Source organism: Idiotropiscis lumnitzeri, chromosome 5, assembly GCF_059441095.1.
Source record: "Idiotropiscis lumnitzeri isolate Australia: NSW breed Sydney's pygmy pipehorse chromosome 5, RoL_Ilum_1.0, whole genome shotgun sequence".
In the NCBI taxonomy this organism is placed as follows: Eukaryota; Metazoa; Chordata; class Actinopteri; order Syngnathiformes; family Syngnathidae; genus Idiotropiscis; species Idiotropiscis lumnitzeri.
The window spans coordinates 7081466-7092255 of record NC_142395.1 but is presented as its reverse complement, the minus strand read 5'-3'; positions in this window follow the sequence as shown (position 1 = coordinate 7092255).

Below are 10790 nucleotides of genomic sequence, written 5' to 3'. Positions count from 1 at the left end.
TTTTTTACAGATGGAGAGAAGTGCAGCCAACGTCCTTCAAGGAACAGGTAGCATGCGATGCCTGTCGTGTCCTGGAATCGGAAGCAAAAATGAAGAAGAAAAAAAACAATGTCAAAAATAAGATGATGGAAGTAGGCTTTCATATCCTTTGGCTATGTTGCCTGTTGAGGATATCTGGCAATTAGTCTAATTCTTTTCATAATGTTGATATGGCGGCACAGTGGCCCGACTGGTGAGCACGATGGCCTCACAGTGAGAGACAGCATCGGTCGAGGGTTCAATCCCGGTTCCGGCCATCCTGTGTGGAGTTTGCATGTTCTCCCCGTGCCTGCGTGGGTTTCCTCCGGGTACTCCGGTTTCATCCCACATTCCAAAAATATGCATAGCAGGCCGATTGAACACTCTAAATTGCCCCTAGGTGTGCGTGTGAGCGCGGATGGTTGTTTGTCTCTGTGTGCCCTGCAATTGGCTGGCAACCAATTCAAGGTGCCCCCCGCCAACTGCCCGAAGATACCTGGGATAGGCTCCAGCACCCCCCGGGACCCTAGTGAGGAGAAGCGGTACAGAAAATGGATGGATGTTGATAAGATAATCTGACAGAGAGAGAAAGAGGGATGAAATTGAGTTTGCTCTTACTAGATATAGGCTAAAAATATAAAACAAAAGCATTTTTATACTGTATAGGTGTTGATATATATATATATATATATATATATATATATAGAGAGAGAGAGAGAGAGAGAGAGAGAGAGAGTGTGAAGAAGCAGTGGAAGGACAATTCGAGACAAGAGGTCACATAGAGGCAGAAGAAACAAAGCCAAATCAACCCGACCCCATTCTTATGCAAAAACTGGATGAATTGCACAAAGGACAGATAATGACATTTCAAAAAGTATGGTATGAGAAGTATTCCTGGCAGCATGTTAATATTGGTACAGAGAATGTTCGATGTTTTTCAGACCCTAGTGAGATGACACAGACTGTAAACATGGTTGCGATCAACCATGAATCCCGATGGAAAAAAATATAACCTCAATGGCGTTGCTGTGTGCCACATTCACCAGGAAAAAAATTTACAATTTGGACAGACGAGAAATTGGCCAGCAGGACATCCATGGAAATGAGAGGAGCAGAGATGTTTATATTTTGTCTGCTTCTAGACAACAAAATATGGAACACTATATGGAAATATTACTTCTGAAATGTGAATAGAGTTTACATACATACAAATAAAATCAGATCAAATAAAAAAAGTTATATAGTGTATATATATATGTATACATGTATATATATATATATGTGTGTGTGTGAGTGTACGGTTACAGTCGTGCAATGTAAATAACAAGTATATAATACAATATATATTCGAGCATATAAATGTTATTTACTCATGTATAATATTATTAGAATGTAGTCTAGTCCATATTTGATCAGACGTATATATATTATATGTCAGAAAGTAACTGTACAACAGTTGAGTGTGAACGGAACTTCAAAGACGTGAAGCACACATTTCCAGCCGGACTAATAACAATGAGGACTTCCTTTGGCTAGTTTGTTGTCGCTGGATAACGATAGCTTTTCAACTATACATATCGGAAGAATTTTAACGGGAGATATCATCATTCATCTATGAAATGCAAAAACTCATTCCGCGTCTTCATGTTTATTTTTTACTGCAAAACATTGATGCCACTATTAATTTCTGACAGTCAGTATCCAGTTAGCTAATAATGCTAGTAATGGCAAACCCAGTCACCGGTCTACACAATTAAAACATCTCTGATTTGTGCACGTGTGTATTTTTACACTCAAGTATATAATCAAGCGCAAAAGCATTCAAATCGCAGTATACTTTTAAATTCGCTCATTATACGAGGCTGCTGGGGGTTGTTGGTCCAAAATGCCTTTGCTCACAGTTACTTCAAAGTGTTTCAATACACTTAAGCTATAACAATTGACATATAGAATCCAATTAACAGTTAATATATTTATTATATTTATTTTTGCTGTAATTAGTGCAAGAGGAGACGTGTTTTGCCAAATGAGGTGTGAGTATATCAAAATACATGTTTTACAAAGTTTATATTCCATTATGTACCGCACTATGGCATTATTATAAATGGTTATGATTAAAACCAAAATGTTAGTTGCTTGATACTATGTTAAATTCAGTTCAATCAAATGAAGTTAAAAGTTACTTTTTTTTTTCTTTTAGGATGATGGCTTCATGTGTTGCTCCTTCTGTTCCTTCCTCTCTGACTTCATTTCTCTCTAAATTTGTACCCCCTGGCTTCGCTGTGGGGCCTTCAATGTCCTGTAAGGGAAGACTTGGACTGTGGTGGGTTGGCCGAGCTCTTCAGGTGGGAGACCTGCTGAGGAGGGAAGGGGACCCACAATGGTTAAAGAAGTTTGACTCACTAACTCCCCAGGACCTTAACATGACAATAGAATCAGTCCATCCAACAGACGGCACAAAAGAAGAGATTGTACATTGCATGCTCAACAAAGAAAGAGAATCGGTGCAATGTTTGTGATTTATTTTGTTTAAGAGCGAAAAAGTGCTTTTAAATTGTTTTTGTATTCATGGTAATTGTTCATTGCGGTCGAGGCCAACTAGGTGCTGTAAAAGAGCATATATGGATATAGTTATTTTTTCAATGTACCTGTGTAATTGCTTTTTACAAGGTCTTTTTCTGTATAATTTCTGCGTTGTCTAAATTCCCTGGCAAATGTGGAACATGTTCGATCGCATTGGTACCTCAGAAAAAAAATGTGGTTTCATACAATTGTCTGAATTAGATCTGAGATGCTGAAGCGTTAACTGTTATAGAAAAATTGAAATGAACTGGACACATCTTCAATTTGGGTTTCCAATATGATTCACTGTATCTGTTAAGAGACCTTGATGACTTTACATCTGCGGCAACATTTTCTATTTAAAACCTTGATGTCTTCATAGGTAATTATTCAAGTCCACGATAAAACATTTGCTAATTAAGACAATGCCCCGTGGAGAGATAGTCAATCCTTTTCCTTCACCTAAACTGTTTTTCTAATCTAAGAGAGACAGAGATAAAATGATGTACTAAAATCACAGTTCAACCCTCCTGCATGCTCATATTTCTGGCATTTTGTGGGTGCTTTTGACCCTATTGAGTCAGATATGACCTGCAGCATTGCATCTCTGAACATGCAGAGAGAGGAGATGTGAATTGTAAATCTTGCTTGCTCTGATGTAATTCTTATTGATTTGGAATATTTGTTGTGGAATTTTACAAATGGTTGTACTACGCTGAAGATGTGACACTAAGCTGTAAATTCATTTTTATATCTGTGAGAGAGCTTGCTTTTAATAAATACAAAACGGCACACCAGCAACCACGTATTATACGATCAATCAGTCAGATTGCCCATCGCATTTACGATGGTAATTGATTCGAGTTGCAATACCATCATGAACATTTCTATAAAGAATATTCACTTTCTCACACATGAAATTGTGCATCTAATGTCTTTACACTTTGTACTGACTTTTGGCTTTTGTTTTGTTTTTAAGGCACCTACGCAAATGGCAGAGAACAAGAATTTTCCATGGCACCAAGCTGTCTGGATCAGGTGAGCTGACTTCGCAACAACATTTTTTTTTGCTTTTCTATCTGCGAGTAAACATGGAAAGAACTAAGTGGTGACATTCTGTGTTCAACTATAGGGCATAAATAAAAAGGTTATGCTTCTAATTAGTGTGTGGCACTGAGCAAGGAATGACATATTATATTACATAGTCATTTCAATGTTATAGCTGTGCATCCCTTGCTGCATTTAAGCATGGGTGCGTCTCCAGAAACTATTTTATCTAGATTCCATTTAGAGTAGAGTCCGCCGGAACAGCAGGGTTGGACTCTACACACGCAGGCACAGAGAAGCGATGTTCGTAATCAAGGAATTTATTATTCTAACAGAAAGGGCTATAAACAAAAACAGATCTATACAAACAATCACGCGGTACCGAAAGTGCAACAGAAATCGCTGGTGGAAAACTCACACCAGGAAAACAACGCGGAAAACAGAAAACGCTTGCAAAAGGCAAGAAACACAAACCGAACGAAAATCGCTTACCACAAAAGGGTAAGGTGAACCAATTGGCGAGTAAACACGGCCGAGAAGGACAAAGGCTGGGTGCATAGTCAATGAACGGAAACGAGGTCGAGAAACACGTAAAGCAGGTAACAAGAACGGCGAGAATAAATACTTGGGACATGAACATGAGCACAAGGAATAATCCGACGCTGAGACGTCAGCGCGGCGCGTTCAAGTAGCGGTGTAATCATGGTATTGTGGCAGTTGAAATGAGCACACATGACTGACTGTGAACACGTCTTTATTCCAAGACTGCCAACAACAGAATAACGCACAATCACAAATTCGCGCCAACAAACATTCACATGAATACGCCCCCAAACGGGATGCCTGCTGGGTGAGAGGCATGGTCCTAATGTCCGCCACACAGCCCCCCCCCGAACACCCAGAAGGTCGCTCAGAACGAAAACCTCACAGGGGGCTTCACCGGCCTGCCACAACGACTACGCAGGCCATCCTTTAGTGGTGCAGTTGAAACCCGGTGGGCAGGGGGGTCAGGCGAGACTGGAGTGGGAGCACGACACACAACGTCGTCGCGCGGAAGCGAGGGCGTGGACTTTGGAGGGCGACCGCGGCGAGGGACGTGGGCCGGCAACAGCACATCGCCTGCAACCAAATGAGCTGGTTTTAGCCTATCTACCGAGACGCACTCCCTTCGCCCACCCATATCAAGCACAAAACTCTTATCGCCGCGCTCCAGCACCCTAAACGGGCCGTCATACGGTGGCTGCAACGGCGAGCGGTGGGCATCGTGGCGCACAAAAACAAAACGGGCTGACATAAGCGCGGACGGCACGAATACCTTGGGAACACAGTGGTGAACCGGTGCGGGGCTCAGGGGCCCCCCGACAAAAAGGAAAAGGGCGGAGCGTCCAAACCGTCTGGCAGAAATTCACCAGGTACGCGAAGCGGCTGACCGAGCACCAACTCAGCAGGGGCGGCGTTAAGATCCTCCTTCGGCGCTGAACGTAAGCCGAGCAAAATCCATGGCAGACGGTCGACCCAGTTACCGTCCGATAACGCAGCTCGCAGCGCAGCTTTAAGTGACCGGTGAAAACGTTCGCACAAACCGTTAGCCTGCGGATGGTAGGCAGTAGTGCGGTGCACGCGCACACCCAACGATACTGCCAAGGCTGACCAGAGCTCAGATACAAACTGGGGGCCCCTGTCCGAGGTGATATCGGACGGCGTGTCGAAACGCGCGACCCAGGACGACAGAAACGCACGGGCTATATCCACCGAGGTCGTGGAGGACAGAGGAACCGCCTCTGGCCACCTAGTCGTCCGGTCCACCATAGTGAGTAGGTGAGTAAAACCTTGCGAAGGGGGAAGGGGACCTACCAAGTCCACATGCACATGGTCGAACCTCCTGGCCGGAATCGGAAAAGGTTCAAGGCTCGACCTGGTGTGTCGGTGGACTTTGGCACGCTGACATGCTACACAGGCCGCTGCCCACATCCTGACGTCCTTACGAAGCCCGGGGCAGACAAACTTTGCCCCAACCAGCTTGACCGATGCACGGACGCCAGGGTGTGACAGGGAGTGGATCGAATCAAAAATCCGGCGACGCCATTCCAACGGAACTACAGGACGAGGGCGGCCCGTGGACACATCGCAGAGGAGAGCAGTGCGACCGCCCCGCAACACCACCTCCTCAAGCTTAAGAGCCGTACTCACTGCCTTGAGGTTGCGGATGTCAGGATCAACGGACTGGTCGGCAGCCATTTCCGAAAAATCAACCCCGAGCTGGACTGGACACACGATCGCGCGTGATAAACAATCAGCCACAGGGTTACACTTACCGGCCACGTGCCGAACGTCCGTCGTAAACTCTGAAACGGCCGCCAAGTGCCGCTGCTGACGGGCCGACCATGGTTCAGTAACCTTTGACATCGCAAACGTAAGTGGCTTATGATCCACGTAAGCCGTGAAACGGCGTCCTTCAAGAAGGAAGCGAAAGTGGCGCGTCGCAAGGTACAAAGCCAACAACTCTCGGTCGAAAACACTATACTTGCGTTCGTTATCCCGCAGCTTACGACTGAAAAACGCAAGAGGCTGCCACACATTTGCCACGAGCTGCTCAACCACTGCCCCAACAGCTATATCAGAAGCATCTGTAGTTAAGGCAACTTGCGCAGTCGCAATCGGGTGGACCAGGAGAGTCGTACTCGCCAGGGCGTCCTTAGTTTGTCGAAAAGCCTGTTCCCGCCGGGCAGACCACTCGACAGTATCATTAGCTTTCTTATTTTTCAAGGCATTGTAAAGAGAATGCAGGAGGTGGGCCGCACGCGGGAGAAACCGGTTATAAAAATTAACCATGCCCAAAAACTCCTGCAGCGCCTTAACTGAGGCCGGGCGGGGGAAGTCCACCACTGCCTTCACCTTGGCGGGCAAGGGGACCGCGCCCTGTGCTGAAATCCGGTGGCCTAAGAAATCAATCTCAGCCAGACCAAATTGACATTTCGCTGGGTTAACGATCAGACCATGCGAATCAAGACGCTTGAAAACCTCTGTTAAGTGCGACAGATGTTCCTCTGGTGAAGGACTGGCCACCAGAATATCGTCAAGATATACAAAGACAAAGTCGAGGTTGCGCAACACAGAGTCCATCAATCTTTGAAAAGTCTGTGCTGCCCCCTTCAGTCCAAAAGGCATGCGCAAGAATTCAAAAAGACCGAACGGGGTTATCACCGCGGTTTTGGGCACATCTTCCGCCTGCACAGGCACCTGGTGGTAACCACGGACCAAGTCCACTTTTGAAAAAATGGTGGTGCCCGCCAAACGGGTGGAAAAGTCTTGAATGTGTGGAATGGGGTAACGGTCATGCGTAGTCACATTGTTAAGGCGACGAAAATCACCACAAGGCCGCCAGGAACCATCCCTTTTAGGCACCATGTGTAAAGGCGAGGCCCACGGACTGTTAGAACGCCTCACAATCCCCAAACGCTCCATTGTAGCAAACTCCCCTTTTGCTATCGCTAATTTGGCCGCGTCAAGGCGACGCGCGCGAGCAAAAACTGGCGGGCCGACCGTGGGTATGAAATGCTCCACCCCGTGTTTAGTGCATGCGGTGGAAAAGGCTGGAGTCGTTAGGGAGGGAAAGTCTGTCAGCAGGCGCTGATAAATGTCACCCGATGCCAAATAATTCGCATGCGTTAATGGCCCGAGTCCCCCAGCCTCACACGGAAAAGTAGCAAAAGAAACAGCGTCAATCAAACGGCGGTTTGCGACATCAACGAGCAGTCCATGTGCACACAGAAAATCCGCGCCGATAATGGGAACCGTGATTGCGGCAACAAGAAAGTTCCACTGGAAATCACGTCCATGGAAGCACAGAGTCACCGACCTGGAACCAAAGCTGATGATGGGCGAGCCGTTAGCCGCACACAGGGGTGGTCCGCTAACGCCGCCCGCCTTGTCCACGGCGGAGGGTGTAAGCAGGCTGACTTGCGACCCGCAGTCCACCAGGAAACGTCTTCCAGAGGACGAGTCTGTAAGGAAAAGCAGCTCGCTCTCTTTGCCGGCGCCCACAGCCACTACTGAACGCCGGCGTTGGAGTTTCCCGGAGCTTCGTAGGTGCAGGGGGGAACACAACGCCGAGCCCTGGCGCCAAACCGCTGATGGAAGAAGCTGAGAACCTTCTCACGACGCTTTCGAACGACCACTGCGGCCACCGTTGACGGATCCACGTCTGGTGTCGTCCCAAGGGTGGAATCGGCCGCCACACTTTGCACGGCGAACCGTCTCGTAGCCAGCAGGAAAATGTGCGGGAAAATAAAACCGCCCTCATCCGAACCCAAGAGCGACAGCATATTGTCCATGAGATCCACCGCCGTGCCATCGCCCAAACCGGGCAGGGAAAGGAGCCTATCTGCCCTCTCTGAGTCCGACAAACAGAACCTCCTCAGCAGAAGCTGTTTGAGCGCGTCGTATTTCCCGCCATGTGGAGGTGCTCGCAATAGCTGCATAACACGACGTGTAGTCAGTTGGTCGAGGGACGCCACGACCATGTAGTACTTCGGGTCATCGGAGGTGATTCCACGAAGGTGGAAAAGCGCTTCCACATGCTGGAACCACGAAGCCGGATCGCTCTGCCAGAACTCCGGTAGCCTCACGGTAGCGGTGACGGCTGCAAGATGAGGGAGTTGGGGCGGCATGGCCGAGGAAGACACCTCTTCATCTACGACTTGAAACATACTCAGCGTCGGGGTCACCAATGTGGCAGTTGAAATGAGCACACACGACTGACTGTGAACACGTCTTTATTCCAAGACTGCCAACAACAGAATAACGCACAATCACAAATTCGCGCCAACAAACATTCACATGAATACGCCCCCAAACGGGATGCCTGCTGGGTGAGAGGCATGGTCCTAATGTCCGCCACAGTATCAATGGGCAACAGGTGCGTGGCAGGTGGGCGCGTCTCTCCAGCCGTGACGACAAGACAGGAACAGGTGCTGGAGTGAACGCCCCCACGTCAGCTGAGCAGACAACAACAAAAACATGAAGCATGACAAAAACGGACCGCGACAACTTCAAAAAAGGGGAAAAATGATAGCTTTTGTCTTCCTCAATTTTGCCTGCCAGGTGCAAAGCAAAGCTCCGTACAATGTTGCAGCGCAATGCATGTGTGCAGAGATGTGTGTGGGCATGTGTGTGTGGGTGTGTGTTTGCGTGTGTGTCATGAGATCCAACCAGGAACGGAACTTTTGTTGGGTGGTGAAACTGATGGAAGAAATGATGTAAGTGAGAGACTTAATGCACGGAACATCTCTGAAGGACAGCAAAGCAGTAAAGGGATACGACACAGTGTTGATTGTAGTTACAAGGAGACGCTATGCTGGAATTAGTGTCCACGAAAGAAACAGCCCAAATAAATCTGACTTTCACACTCATAATGATGCTGTACGAACATCTGTCTGACTTGTGTGAGAACATCTAAATTCTGCTATTTTACAAGCTTGGGCTAATTTTGCAATTTCATATTCTTTTGTATGGTTAATGGAATTGCTGTAAAACAGTTAATATTCTATTCGATATTCTATCAGGCGTCCAGGAAAATTAATATTTCACAAAATGGCTCAATGATAAGTCTTTGTATGAAGACATTTCTGATATCTAACTTTCAGCTTTGTGAGAAAATGAATTGTTCTTATCAGCTGAAATTCTATCAAAAATGTCTGTGGTAGTCTTAGTTGAAAATAACTGGCTGTAATTGGAGACTGAATCATTTCTGGCTAGGAAAATTACCCCCAATTAAACGAAAACACTGAACTAGAAAGCAAACTCGAGGCCCATTTATCATGTGATTTGTCAAAGGAATTGCACTCTCCCATTCCACTAATCCTTCATTATATCTGGTTAGAGGCTTCTTTCTTGTGTGAGGATTGATGAAACATTACAATGGTCGCACTAAAATCTCCTCATTCAAACTTGTTTCATTAACTCTTTGTTTTATTAACATGGAGATTGAAACAGATAAGTAATAATAAATAATAAAAGAATCTCTCAAATAATTATGGGATACAACTATGTTAAACAGTTGCCACTTAAAGGGAAATTTGCATTGCTCAGAGGGTATATTTCATTTGATGACAAAGTAAAGCTAAATGTAAGATGTCACCAGATACACAGAGGGTCAAAATCAAAATACTCTACATTCGTTTGCTGTTTTATTTGGTAGAAAATTATTTTTTGATCCTTGTCAAAAGTACCCCAATGATCAAAAGCTACATTACTCTTTACACACGTTATTTATTTTTTGCCTCGTTAAGTTCAACCTGCTTTAAGGGGGTGGTCTTGGTTAATACAAGACCACTGCTCACCCCGCCCTCCTCTGCTGGATTATGTCTTGTGTTGCTATGATAACTGGTGATGCATTGGAGCTGTAGGGGGATTTTCATAAGGCAAGCAGCAGCCTAAAGTGTGAACAGAAAATCAAGCCCCAAACAGACAAATGAAACACAATGATTTATTTTGACGTCTGAAGGCATCGCTTCATCACCAAGTTACCAAATTATACTTCATAATTAGTGTAGCGGATCTGTCAGCAATTTGACCTGTAAGATGCAGACTTTAATGTGCAGTGCCACCCACCAGAATCAGAATCAGAAATCCCCTTATTGTCATTGTACTCAAGTGTGCAACGAGATTAGAGCGCTCCCCTCTCCAGTGCAATACAACAATAATTCAGATAAATATATAAATTAGATAAATAAGAGACCACCACATTATCTAGAAAAATTTCAAATGATTAGCTAATAAGACATTGATTTTGCTTGCCGCATCATTCGATAAGAAAAATATCATTTCTTTAGCTACTTGTTATATATCGCAATTATATCAATATTACAACAGCCAACATGTACAATTAACAGTCGACTAACAACTACAAACCATAATTTTCAGATTGCTCAGTGGAACAATTAAGGGATCCAGAAATGTCTGTGGTCAATCCTGAGACTACTGAGGAAAGACAAAAGAAGGAACCTAACTAACTCTCACTTGGTCCTAACAGAGGCAGAGAAGAGGAATGCAGCACTGCAGTTAATACGACTGCTAAAGTAGCCAATAATGTTTTGACATCAAATGGCCACAGCGTCAGGCTACAGTTAACACTCTGTCAAAGTTGAACTCTCCAGACAGGC